A 15,258-nucleotide genomic window follows, 5' to 3' on the forward strand; every position below is an offset into this window, starting at 1 on the left:
AAATATTTGCCCTGGATAGATATCAGGACAAATTGCTTCTCTTTTCAAAGTTCTTTTCTTTTGCTCTTGACCTCATTATCACTCTACCTTATCAGTCCAGATTACCTGATATGACTGACTTTGGACTCCACCCTGGTCTGCTTCCATTTGTACCAGGATTCTTCATCTTTCTGATTAGAACTAGCTTTGAACTTTGCTCCATTCTGCTCTTGCTACCATTATTCTACCCCTTGACCCCCTTTATCTGAACCTATTTGACTTTGCACTTTACTTTTGTCAATTGTCCCTGGGGTCATTACTCCCTGGGTTTAACCAAGACTGGCCCCTGTCTGCTATCCCAGTTCAATCCTGCTTTCACCTAAGTGTCCAAAGCCAGATTTCAGCTTCCTTTCTTTTCTACCCCACTCCTCACTCCAAACTTTTTTTTTTCTTGAAGAGATGAATGGCAGTCATAATGACCCCCAGCCTTCTACTGGTTTTCCAGCCTGTTCTTCTCTTAACAAAAATGTGAGAAACAGCTTTTGTTCTCTCTGTCACTATCCCATTGTAATAGAGTTAAAAATCTACATTTGTGTAAGAAACAAAGCTGAGGATGGATATACAATTAGATGAATAACAGAATAGAATAGAGATTCTGTAAAGCACTCCATCCACTCCCAAAGGGCATACACTTCCACATAGGAAGGATTGTTTCATTCTTTATATGCCCAAAACCTAGCACGGTGCCTTGCACACAGGTCAATAATAAATGTTTATTGATAGACTGACAAATTACTAGATGGAAAAATAGGCAAGCAATATTGGACAAAAGGGAGAGTGTTGACTTTGGAGTCAAGAAACATGAGTTTGAATTCTGCCTTTGATGCATATTACCCATGTGACCTTGGGGGCCTTAGTTACCCCATCTGTAAAATAAAGGGGTTGGACTAGGTGATCTCTAAATTCACTTCCAGCTCTAAATCTGTTATCCTATAAATTCTTACCTTTCTGTCCAAAACTTTCACTGAAATCCTTCGTCAGTAAGTGTGAGATTGGATCATTAAGGAGGAGCACAATCTCTGGCAAGTCCTATCAAGTTGGAAAGTCTTTAAAACTTGTTTAGTGGTACTCTGAGTGATTGCCATTAGAGACCTACCCTCAATAAATTCAGAGAGAGTCATCATCAGATGATTTTTTTTGGCCATAGCAACCTTCAACCACAATGTTATTCAATGGTTGTTATTTTTTCCGTGAACAGAATCCTCATCAATTAAACAGGAACCTTTGAGGACCTTATTCTGAAATAAAGTGAGAAACTACTTTTATTCTCTTTAGTGTTGTCAGATCGACTTCCCAGGAAGCAATAATTCTGGGACACAAGGCAATTAAATTCATTTTGAAATGAATAGAAAGTATGTTCCTGGACATGCATGAGCATATGCACACATGTGATACATAAATAGCCTCATATCCTCTTCTGGACAGATATCCCATTTGCCCTTCAAGATCAAGAGTAAATAAGACCAGAAGTCTTCCTCCATCTTTTCAGTTGGTAAGGATCACATTGCATCAGATATAAAAGCATCTCATCTTGCATATTTATCAGATTCTATTTTGTGTGATATTTAATTGTGCAGATGCCATTTCTCCTACTAGATTGCAAAGTCTTTAAGAGCAGAATCATATATGTATATACCCAGTAGACCCTACACTTCTTATTCTGTTCTCCATATTCCAAATAAATCAATCACATTCCAAATTGCATAATATATATTTTCAGCAGGTGATCTGGTTCCTACTTTACCAAGAAAACCAGGAACATCCAACATGGATTGTAAAGGGCTGAAACTCTTGAGTTAATGCACTGAGGATGGACAACAGAGCACTTAAGGCTAATTATCAATTGGACAATACTCTATTAGAATATGCTTGGAATGCTTTTCCCACTATTCTGTGCTGGCTTGATAATTGGTGTATACAAAGAATTGTGGGAGGGACTAGGGGGTGCAAGGAGACTAGCCAGAGTCACTTTTTGGGCGGGAAACGAAGAGGAGAGATCCTGGAGATTCTGTGTCCATCCCCTTCACTTCTACCCCTAAAGACCAAGAATATCCTGACTCCGGCTGATTCTAATATATCCAGAGAGCTAACATGGTCATCACAATGGATTACCATAGCCTTACTCTTCTATTTCTTAAATCTCTCTCCCTCTTCCTTCTTTCTCTTTATATAAAAATTGATTTTTTTCCCATTGTTTCCAATCCCATGTCATTGATTTGGCATAACAGAATGGACTTTTTTTGGAGGACCTGAAAATTATATCCCAACTCTGCCATTACTTACTAGTTTGACCTTGGCCAATAGGTTAATCCTGTAGGTTTCTATTACTCTCTGTAAAATTAGAAGGGCTGAAATAGAGACTTCTAAGCTCACATTCTTCTCTCACTCCTAGCAATGATCTGACAATCTTATTATCTTCTGTCATTTTCAGGACCTCTCTTTAGTGTTCATCTCTGTGCACACCTAAGCACAGATTTGTGGGCTTCTATAGTTCTTTATGAGCAAGGACTGTGATTGACATCATCTCTGAAAAGCAGGCACTAGCACATTGTTTCTGTACAATGTATATACTTTATTAATATTCACTTAATAATAAGTGTTTGTTAAATTAAATTCTAGAGGGAAAGATCCTAAGTTTTCTCCACCTTGATTCTGTTCTCCTGATTTCTATTTTAAAGCAACCATCTTCCCATGATTCCTATAACCTCTCCTCCTAACATCAGTCCAAATGATGCAGAATAGATGAACAGATGCAGACCTACAAGTGGATACATGCAAAATTGAAACCATGGAATTTTATCGCTACCAAGATATCAGTCGAAGGAAAAAAAGAATGGGAAGCTTGATTCTGCAATATAGATATGGGTGTGGGGGTGTGTGAGTGAGAGAGAATGAGAACTGTTAATATCCTCATTTATTTTTAGAGAGGAGCTCTGTCACTTCATCAGCTAACATGACGATTTGGCAATGTAATTCCATGGATGGAGAAGCGACTTCAAGTCAGGAACTGGTGAATAGCAAATCATTTAACTTTCTGCATTTTGCAAGGCTGAAGTATGAAGGTCCAATCCAGAACTTCCTTTCCTCTGTCATCACGCAGAGTTTTAGTCCCATAACATTTATGAACAATTCTGGGCTGGTCAAGTCTCAATATAGGGTAATGAAGACTATGGCTAAGGATGTCAGAGTGTTATAGTAGGTTTTAAAGTACTTCATATGATGCATGAGCTCAATAAAGGTATGGTGAATGAATGAATGAACAAATAGCCATTATACTTTCACATTTCTGTACTTTTCTTTTAAATTCAAATAGTGGACTATTAAGGTTTCCTCTCCACCAAGATCTTGTATGTAATCAACACTCTCCCAAAATGGCACAATGTAGAGTCCTAGACTTGGAATTCTCAACTGAAATCCTGCCTCAGACACTTACTAGCACTATGACCTTAGTCAAGTAATTTATCCTCTCTTCAGTTTTTTTCATCTGTAAAATGATGGGATGACTTTCCTGATCAAAATCTATGATTTTCTTCCTTAATTCTTCCAGGAACAGTTAATTATCACTTATGTGTGCCAGAGGTCCTTGCTGTCATAGCAACACATCCCTGAACAAGAGTAAGTAGAAGATGGAGCAACTCGGTGGAGTAGTGGATAGAGTACTGGCCCTGGAGTCAGGAGGCCCTGAGTTCAAATCTGGTCACTTAACCCCAACTGCCCCCCCCCCAAAAAAAAGTAAGTAGCAACTTACTTCAGAATTGCTTCCAGAATGGGTTTTTACTTTGGAAGAGCCATTTGAATGTAGTAGAGATATTAGGTAATGACTTGTTTTGAGGAGGGGGAACAAGAACCCCATGTTTACAGAAAAATCCTTTACAAGAACTATTAGTAATCATTTAAAAGGCCATCAAGCTTAGGAAGGATGGATTCAACTTAGCTCAGCCTCTAAAATGTACTCTTTGTTTCCTGTTTATAACTAGAATACAATGAGTCTTGAAACCAAGCCTGGTCCTTTGGAATTAGCGATTACAAGTATGACAATTGATTTGTGGCACAGGGACCAAGACCCTGAAAGAGGCACATTTCTGACGCCAGTGACACAAATATGTTTCAACAAATGTTCTGACTTAAAGGGATGTAACTTTCTCAGGGAGACACTCATGGACCAGTTTCAGAACTACCCTGCTCTCCATCAACTGTTAAATGTTTTCTCTCTCATAACTATTGACATGAACTATTAAATCATCTCTTGGACTGTGGCTTTAAGGGGAATTTTTCTATTTTCCTTCCTTACCTTTTAAAGACTGGGCTGTTTGTGTTCTGTTGCTGTGCTGGGATCTGCAGTGCTCATATTCACACACTAATGACTAATGTGGGAGCTCACTTAGAAACAGCTCCTCCCATAGTTTCATTTCTTCTTTCTAGGATTGTTTTTTGCCCTTCATTTCCTTTCATAATATTTTCAAAGGGTGTTTGGCTATAAACAGTTTTAGGTCTTCTGCAATTTTATTCATATTGCTAGTTTCATGTACCAAAAGGGCTGGGACAAACTACATGTGATGGGGAAGAGAGACAAAGACAGAGGAGGAAGGAGAGGGACTCTCCCTGTTGGGAGCTATTAAGACGTCAGGACTGTCTGTTTCTAGAAAAACTTGAGAGCGTGGAAATGTCCTGAGGACAGAGGAAGGAAGGGGCTAGCTGGTGGGAGAAGGGAAGTTATAGGAGTTTACAAGAGCAATTAAGGTCACGAGAGTTGGGAACTGAAAGGGTTTGCTGAGTTAAAAGAAAAGACAGACAGTATGCATTGCTTGGGCTTATTTAAGGAACTCTTCAGGCCTAGTTAAAAAATAGTGTTTTTTACATTTAGAATTTATGTATGAGGACATATTAACATATACATTCACATAAATGTATATATACATGCATATATATGTCTATGTATACATGTATACCTACATGCATGTGTGTTTACATATTTATATAATGTACATATATATTGAGGGTCAATATGTTGCCCAGGGTCAAGCAGTTAGTGAGAATTAAATATCTGAAGTGGAATTTGAACTCAAGTCCTCCTGACTTCAGCATCAGTGCTCTATCCACTGCACCATCTAGCTGTCCCTTGTTTCTCCTCTTGAGAATCACCTCTTCATATCCTTTGACTATGTAAGTGCAACCATGAATAGGGTTCATGAACCCTATTTCCACACAGACAACTGTATGCTGGACATTCTACCTGAATAGTTCTGTCTGCAGCTCAAACTTAAAATTTCTATAACTGAATAAGTCGTCTCCCCCTCCTCCATCAAGTTCACCCCTTTTGCAAGTTTCCTTTTCTATTGATGGTACTACCATCAATAGAAATCTATTTTCATCAGTCAACTCTGAAACTTTAGAATCATCTTTTTTAAAATTCTGTCTTTTCCCTTATTTTAGACATCTTACTAATTTCTAAATTTTTAGAATTTTATCTTTAAAATATTGTTTGCATTAGGACATGCCCCTCGATCCACATTGTCACTTTCCTAGACCCATCCTTCATTATTTCTTGCTTGACCTATTGCAATATTTGATTTATTTGCCTTCTCTCTCCAACCCATCTTTCAAATAGCTACCAAAATAATCTTCCTAAGGTATCAACAACAAACATTTGTGACATGCTTAGTATGAGACAAGCGCTGTACTAAAAACAAGTTTCTAATTGTATATTATGGCCCACTCACATTTATCAGTGACATCCTATTGACTCTGAGATAGAAGACAAACTCTTAGCCTGATGTTTAAGGTTTCCTTGAGACCGTCTGCTTCTGTAATGGAGATGCCCACATCTATGCATTTGCCATTGTTTATCTTCAGATCCAAATTGGCTATTAACTATATCCTAAACCTGATATATGACTCCTAGATCTGGGCATCCTCACAGACTGTCTCTTACATTTGGGTGCATGCCCTCCCCATCTCTGCTTCTCAAGTTCTTTATCTTTCATGTTGCATTTCCTTCAGTTAGTCTTCCCACTAAGCCATATCTTCTATCTCAAATATTGCTAGAACATTTTGATCCTTCTCTCTCTTATACTCAGCTGTGTATGTGTGTGCCCCCCGTATAATTTAAGTTTCTAAACTCAAGTACTCCTCTTTTTTATCTTCAGGACCTTATACATAGTAGGTCTTTAATAATTTGTTTTTGGAATTTAAAAAGCTATTTTCTAAAATCCTTCCAGCAAAATAATCATGGACATTTATATAATACTTCGAGGCTTCTTTAAAATGCTTGACATGTTTTATTTCATCTGGATCTCACAGGAACTCTGTGAGATAGGTACAAAAGGTATTATTATTATATCCATTTTCACAGATGAAAAAACAAAGTGAGAGTAATCTGGTTTCTTGCCCAAGATCACACATTGAGTGGATATCTTAGGTAGAATTCAAATTTGAGTTTTTCAAGATTTGTTCAACAACACAATTCCATCTAGCCGCCTCTTTGCTTCCAAAATTGTTATAAGGAATTAGAAAGGATGGAGAAAAGAGCATTACTAAATATATGGACTAACTAGACCAGAGATTTCAATGGTATAAGAAGTTCTTCATGAGAAAATTCTTCAACCACTCTGGACTATCACTTTCTTCATAATCTCCTGTGTTAGATTTGTTTGGAGATAACCAACTAGCCCAGGGTCACAAGTCCGTATATGTCAGAGTTAGCTCTTGAATTTAAGTCTCCTTGACTTGGAGTCTAGCTTTTTATCCTGCCTTCTATGTTATCTTTTCCCTAGGTACCTAGTAGCTATATAAATAGAAAGTGAGTTGAGTTGGTTGAATTGCTCTTTGTGGCAGTCTTGCTTCTTAAGCATTCTTCAATCTTTTGCAAAACCGAGTTCTGCTGAGGAATCCTTTTCTTTCTCTGAGTCCCATATCTCTTGCTGAATAATCATCCCATTTTAATTGTAAATGCTTTGGAAGGTTCAGCTGCTACTATTTTTTAGGTTTTCTTTGTCCTGGTCCAATAAATCTTGGCTTTCATTGGAGTTGTTTAAAAAAAAAAAAAAGCAAAATTTGAAATATAAAAAATAATCACAACTTGCATTCATATTTTCACTTCAAAGTTTGCAAAACACTTTCCCAGAATAATGGGTACAGTTCCAGTCTTTAGATAATGTATAATAGACCCTACCTAGGGAAGCCTGGTTCTGTGTATGCACAATAGAATTCCCTTCACCCCAGAGTAAGTGCCGGCATTCTACTGTTGTTTCCTATTGGCTTACTGCATGGCAATGAAAAGTCTCTCAATTGGCATCTGAGCCAAAACTGAGGGAACACAAAAAAGATTTAAGTGGATAACACCATGATTTCTTCCCTGGCAGCTTGGACTTATCCATTACATCCCAGAAGTGAAACATTTGTATAGGAAAAAAAAATGTACTCCCAGGGATGAAACTGACTCTTCAGCCATATCCCTAGACAGGTACTTCAGTGTCCTGTTCTTGAATATTGATCTCACTCTCACAGAGAACACTTATCCCTGAGATGCTTTTTATTTCTGTCTTTGATAGGCCATTTTAGTTTAAAAAGTATCTTTGTAAAAGCTAATTAAAAAAAATAATTTTTTGAAAAGTTAACTGATATAAACTGGTTCATTGATATCAAAGAAAAAACTGGATAGGGATCCACAGACGATAGTACTAGGACCCACAGTCCCTTTCTGAAGATCCAATCCGCTACCCCAGTGAGAGGTGGGAAAGTAATCCCAGAAGAGAATGTAGTAAGTGAGGTAAATATTGGAAGTATTTATTAAATCCATTTTAGAGATGAGGAAACTGAAGCTAAAAGGGATTAAGTGACTTGACTCTGATCACACAAATTATGTGTGAAGCATGATTTAACAGCAGTTCTTCTTGTCTTTTGACCCAACTCATTATCTACCCTGAAGTAATACTTCTTTAAAAAAAAATCAAAGAAAATGAAAACCCAACATCTAGAGATACAAAAAGAAACATCTAGCCATGTTTTTTGGGATATAATTCTGCTGGACAGATTTTTTTTTAAATATATTTTATTTTCCCCCAATTACATGTTAAAATAAATTTTAAACATTTTTTTAAAGTTTTGAGTTTCAAATTCTATCCCTCCTTACTTCCTTCCCTTGTCCCATTCCTGAAGCAATAGGCAATCCTCTATGTTATAAATGTGCAATCTCATGAAACATTTCCACATTAGTCGTTTTGCACAAGAAGATTTAAACAAAAAAAAAAGAAAGAATGCATGGAAAGAAGGAAGAAAGAAAAAAGAAAACAGGGAAGAAAAGAAAGAAGAATAGCATGTTTCAGTCTATTGTCAGGCTTTTTTTAAGGTAGATTGCATGCTTCATCATGAGTCTTTTGGGATTGTCCTGTATTTTTACATTGCTGAGAATAGCTGTTACTCCCAGTTTTTCATCAAACAATATTGCCATTACTGGATACAACATTCTCCTGGTTCTGCACTTCACTTTGCATTAGCTCAGGTAAGTTTTTCCAGGTTTTTCTGAAATTATCTTGCTGGTCATTTCTTATAGCACAATTATATTCCATCACAATTATATGCCATAGCTTGTTTAATCACTCCCCAGTTGATACACATTCCCTCAATTTTCAATTCTTAGCCACCACAAAAAGAGTTGCTATGAACACTAGTGAACAAATAGGTCCTTTCTCCAAAAAAAATCTTTTAGGAATATCGACCTAATGGGTATAACCCTTTAGACATAATTCCAAATAGCTTTCTAGAATGGTGGAATCAGTTCACAACTCTACCAACAGAACATTGAACAAAATTTAAAGGCAGCACAGTGTAGCAGGAATGTGTATTGGATCTAGGAATCAAAAATTCTTCCTTCAATATATTAGTTGCATTTCCTAAAGAATCTGTGTTCAAATTTTGACTCTGTTTTTTACTGTTAGTAAAAAAAAATTTTTTTTAAAATGACTTCATGGACAAATGACTTCCCAACTCTGAACCTTAGTTTCATTATCTATTTAACATAGATGTGGATTAGATATTTATAGGTTTAAATCCTATAAAACTTTTAAACTCTTTTACCTCTGAATTGCAATTACCTCTCCTGTCTTCAAATGAAGCTTTTCTTTTACTCTATCACACTCCCCATCAATAGTTGTACTGTCTACTTCAAAGGAAAGTCCTTTGTAAAAATACATAGTATTTTACAGTATTGTACAGACATGAATTTTTGCCACTGTTATTATTATTCTATCTAAGCAATAAACAGAAGGAAATTCTGGGAGATGTGATACTTTCCAAATCAATTTCTTTCAAGAGTTCTGTGTTATATTTGAACAATCACTACTGATAAAAAGTCATCCTCCCTAAGTAATAACAACATAACAAAAAAGGCTATAATAATAACAAAATAAGTATTTCCCAGTTGTCAAAGTATTAGATATAGTTACCTAAACAAACTACCCAATGTCAAGTTATTTTTAAAACTAAAACTAAAATCAAATAACCTTTCTGAAACTTGCTTTTAACATGGCAGCCCAGTCTTTCTCAGACAGAGGGCAATTGTAATACCTATCTTCTCTTTGTAGAAGAACACCCACACATATCACAAAAGAGGAAGGAGAAATACCCTTTGATCAAGCAACACCACTAATAGATATGTATCCTAAAGAGACCATAAAAAGGAAAATGGATCCATATGTGCAAAAATTTCCATTTTCCCTTTTTATGATTTTTCCCCCTTTTTTTGATGACAGCCTAGTAGTAGTATAGCTGGATCAAAGAATTTTATACTCAGTTTTATATCCCTTTGGGTTTAGCTCTAAATTGCTTTCTAGAATGGTTGGATCAGTTCACAATTATCAACATACATTTTGAAATATCTTAATATCATTCTCCATTCTTGCTTCTTTTGTTTCAGATGATCCTTTCTTCTCCAAGGCCCATAGCTTTATTTTCTTGATCTTCCCATTACCCTCTTTTTTCTCTAATTTTCAATTTCTCTTTAAATTCTACTTTCTTTAAACATGTTTATAATAGTCATACCTAAAAACTTTCAATTGACTAACTATTCCCTCAAACTATCATTCTTTATTTCAAACATACATATTTATATGCATGCAAAATCACCCTCCCTTACCTGTTCCAACCATGGATATCCTGAAAGGGTCTATCTTGAACTCTTTTCTTTCTCCAATTTCTCTCGTGGTGATTTCATCGCCTCTTTTGTGATGATACTGAATACAGCCTAGATTCAGCTAAGAATAGTTTTCTGTGCCAATGTTAGTCATGCTGCTAGTCTAAGGGGATTTGGAACTTCTAGGGTTCAAGCAACCCCGAACCTATATCAATGTTCCAGACCTTTAACCCTCTGATACATTCAAGTCTCAAAGTCACTTTCAAAACCTTTTCAGAAAAAGAAGTCCCTGGTAGATATTCCTCCTACCACTTCAAGTTTTTCCCCACTCTAGTCTACCTTCCAAAGTAATCTTCTTTAAGTTCAAATCTGACCATTTCAGTTCTGGCTACTCAAGAAATTCCAGTGGCTCCTTATTGCCTCTAAGATAAAATATTAACTTCGTTGTTTAGCTTTTAAAACCCTTGATAAGTTGGTCCAACTCTTTCTAACTAGTGAATGACAGACTGATTTAAAAAGATTTACATGGACTGATGCTAAGTGAAATGAGTACAACGAATGAGAACATTGCATACAGAATAACAAGATTACTTGATGATCAACTGTGATGGACTTGGTTCTTTTCAACAATGAAGTGATTCAGGCCAATTCCAATAGACTTGTGATAGAGAGAACCATCTGTATCCAGAGAGAGGACTATGGGTATTGAATGTAGATCACAACATAATATTTTCACTTCTTTTGTGCTTGTTTGCTTACTTTTTTTCCTTTCTCTTTTTGATCTGATTTTTCTTATGCAGCATGATAAATGTAGAAATGTGTATAGAAGAATCTAGGAGAGAGATGGGGGAAAGGAGGGAGAAAATTTTGAAATAAGGTTTTGCAAGGGTGAATGCTGAGAACCATCTTTGCATGTATTTTGAAAATAAAAAGCTATTATTAAAAACAAATCATCAAAAAAAAGAATTGAAATTTTTTCACTATTTGGATTTACATCCTCTGTGCCTAGCATAATACCTAATATCCATAAATTACCAAAAAATAATTGAAATTGTTTCACTATTTGGATTTGCATCCTCTGTGCCTAGCATAATACCTAATATCCATAAATTACCAAAAAATAATTGAAATTGTTTCATTATTTGGATTTGCATCCTCTGTGCCTAGCATAGTGCCTAACATCTAGATAGGTAGTTAGGAAAGACTTGTTGGTTGATTGACTGGGAGATTAACTCAGAACAAAAGCTGCTGAAATGAACTACCACTAGAAGAAGGAGTATACTCATCTGAACACTATGTGCCTTGTTTGTAGTCATCATATGACCAGCAGGCCAATAGCATGCCCAGAAAAGATGCCCTAGACCAATGGGGAGCAAACCCAGTGATAACAGCATGATGATATCACCAAAAGATATGAGTGAGCCTGTACCAATGGAAGTGTCTTTCTCTTTCAATGAATGACCTTCCTCTATGTGGATTTCACATGTACATATCTTCATTGATGGTGGATGTATTAGTGAGAAAGTACCTAAAGTTTATAGTGGAAATATTTTGTTATAACTTTATTTGATATGAAGTAATTGCCTTTTATTTAAACACACTTTCCACTGCCTGGTAATATTTTCCCAAATACATTGACTTCCTAGTTCTTCAGTCTCTTTAACTCCTAAGACTTAAACCTTCACATTAAAGAGGATTACTCCCTTGGTCTTGCCTCTGCAATAAATGCCCTAATTCTATGATCAAGTTATTTAATCTGATCCCAATCTTGTCTCATTCCACTCTCCCCAAGTCTAACTCTGTCCAAACCTGTTCTTCATCCTCACCTTGACCTGCAGTTTCTCTGTACATTAGAATTCTGGGAGGTCATCAGTCCTGTTCTGACTTCCTCTCCTAAAACTGATTCCTTGTTGAACTGTTTCAGCTCTTCTCTCTACTCTTCTTGAGGTCCTTGATCCCTGTTCCTATCTCTCACCTCACCAAACCCCAATCCTTGTTTACTCCCATTCCCCCCCTCTACTCTTACTCATACACTACTGAATAGAGTAAGAGAAATGACCAAAGCCATTCTGACTGGATCCATGACAAATTGAAATTATCTAATCTCCCACAGGCCCTCACTCCGGTGAGGCTATCTTACTACTTCTTCCTCTTTCATTTTCTCTCCCATTCTCAACAACTGTATTGTCGTTTTTGTTGTTTGGTTGATTAATCATGTCCAACTCTTAATGATCCTATTTGGGGGTTTTGGGCAAAATTTTCCTTTTTCCTATTTCCTTCTCTAGCTCATTTGACAGATGAAGAAATGGAAGCAAAGGTGGCAAAATGACTTAACCAGTATCACATAATTAGCAAATGTCTGAGGCCATATTTGAATTCAGGTCCTCCTAACTTCAGACCAAGCAGATCATACAGATAATGAGAGGTGACATTTGAGGTCCTTCAAGTTCAGCACTCTCTCCACTGTACCTTCTAGCTGTCCCTACCTGGCTTATTCTCTTTCTCTTCCTCTTTTGAGCCATATACATATATAAATATATATATGGAAAACATTTGAATATTCAAATTCAAGATATATTAAAATCCCACAATTCAATTTGACTCATTTATTAAGCATCTACTCTTCATAAGCCACCATAACCAGGTGCAGAGAATTTAAAGACAGAAACAAAATGCTAGACCCTTGGGAAGCTTATATTCTCCTAAGGGGACATAAGGAGAGCAAGAGTGGGAGGAGTGGGGAAGGGAACAAAGTGTTGCAATCCCCACATGAAAGAGGTTTAGGATCCTTCTTCTGAAAAGCTATGATGAGACATAATAAGACTTTCCTGCTCTATGATTTGGATCAAGAGTAGATTTGCCATAACTGATTCCAGACTGCTTATCACCCAGTTCAGAGCTGGACTGTTGCATAATAGGAAGGGAGGGCACTCATGGACTCTGGCTATTGCAAACTGAAGAACAAAGCTGGTCGGTTTTGTGTCATGATGCCCTTGTGCAAACAGGTTCCACAGCTTTTTTCATGTCTTTAGAGCATCAGCCAAGCATTCTATGCTTGATCATCAGCCCTGCCATGCTCAGGATTCCACCAATATACTAGAAAACAAATGAGGAAACCCAAAGCACATAGAAAGGATTTTTCAGGATATAGAAAATGCTATTAATTTGGGATTGGGAAGATGATCAGGAAAAGCCTTAAGTGACACTTGAGCTATACCATTAATGCCAATGGTGCCTCCTAGTGGAGGCATCAATGCCATGGGGGTAGGAGAGAGAATAGTAAAGATTTAGTGTTTATAATAGACTTTTGGGTCATCTACCCAATTCTCTCATTTCACAGATGAATAAACTGAGGCTCAGAAAGGAGACTAGGTCACGGCTATAGTAAGTGCTATAATTAGGATTCAGATCCAGGTCTTCTGATTCCCACAACCAGAATTCTTCCCAGGGCACAAAGATTGTGCGTGTGAATATATGAATACACATATACATACACGGGTTGTGCAATGGCATGCTGGTAAATGTTTAACAACTGGCTCTTTACAAACTAACACACTTTTAACATATCTATATCTATACACATTTATTATACACACACAAAATTACAGGTATATTGTATGTGTATATATATTCACTTATACATATATACATATAATGTGTATATATGTATATGCAGATAAATGTTTTCAAACATATATACACATGTAAACATATATGTATACATACATGTATTCAATGATACACTAGTAAATGTTTAACAACTGGCTTTCTATTAATTAATATGCCCTATATGTCATTTTTATTTCAATGCATCCTTAATATCTGGTTTTTGTTTTTGTTTTTGTTTCACAAATCACTTTATAATTTTGTTGTTGTTCAGCCATTTCCGTCATGTCAGACTCTTCATGACGCCATTTGGGATTTTCTTCAGCAAAGTGTCTTTTCCAGCTCTTTTTACATATGAGAAAAGTGAGGCAGAGTGAAGTGACTTGCCCAGGTAGCAAGCTGCCACACATAGCTAGCAAGCTACTGAAGTGCAATTTGAATTCATGAAGATGAGTCTTCCAAAATCCAAGCCAGTGCTCTATTCACTGCACTACCTAGCTGCCTACCTAATAAGATAATTTATTGCAATAATAAATTTTTTTTCTCTCTTCATTTGCAAAAAACAAAGAAGCTGAGAACTGAACAGTCTTCCTCAAAACTGCAGAACTGTAGTGTTCCAGATTTTCTTGCCTTTAACTGACATTCTGGAGAGGAGGGATTCTTAGAAACCTTTTTTTTGGATCATGGATCCCTTTGGCAGTCAGTGTAGTAAAGCCTATTTACCCCTTCTCAGAATAATATTTTTAAATGAATAAAATAAATTCCTACCAAATTACAAAATAAAGCAATTATATTGAAATATAGTTACCCAAATAACAATAAAACAAATTCATGGATCCCTTGCTCTGTATCCATTTAGAACCTCGTGGCCCATTGCTTTCTACTGGACAGCAACACCTCCTTAAATGAAATGCTGTTGGAAATATCTATGACTAGAGTTGTAAACAGGGGTTAGTCAGAGGAGAAACCGAATCTCTCAACTCAGATATTAATGCCCTGGGGACAGACTTCCTCATCCAGCCCTGTCACTCATGAGCCCCCAAGGCACAGAAAGGTCCTGCCCTCACCTTCAGTCTTCTCTCCCTTCTTTCTGCTTCCTGCCTGGAGCAAATGCACTGGATTGGAACTGTCTGTATTCTGTGCATCCTTCCCTCACTTCCACCCCAGTTCAAATGACTTTAGTCTTGAATGTCCAAAATTCTCCTTCAGGTCCAACATCCACTTTTTCCAAAGTTACTCCTCTTCATCATAACCTGATTCATATTATCAAAACAGAATTTTTAATTGCCCGATGGCATTCCTAGGCTACCTGGGATCCTTACCTTTTGGTAACAAAAGGAATAAAAAGGATTTTTGGATTTTTCAGCGCTTATGATCCCTCTTTGCTCATTTAAATCATATTCACTACCACCAATTTATTAGACCCTGGCTTTCCTATAGTTTAGGTCTATTTCTTTATGTTTCTTCCATTCCCCTTTCCCTTC

The sequence above is a fragment of the Sminthopsis crassicaudata genome, chromosome 3, assembly GCF_048593235.1.
Source record: "Sminthopsis crassicaudata isolate SCR6 chromosome 3, ASM4859323v1, whole genome shotgun sequence".
NCBI classification, from domain to species: domain Eukaryota; kingdom Metazoa; phylum Chordata; class Mammalia; order Dasyuromorphia; family Dasyuridae; genus Sminthopsis; species Sminthopsis crassicaudata.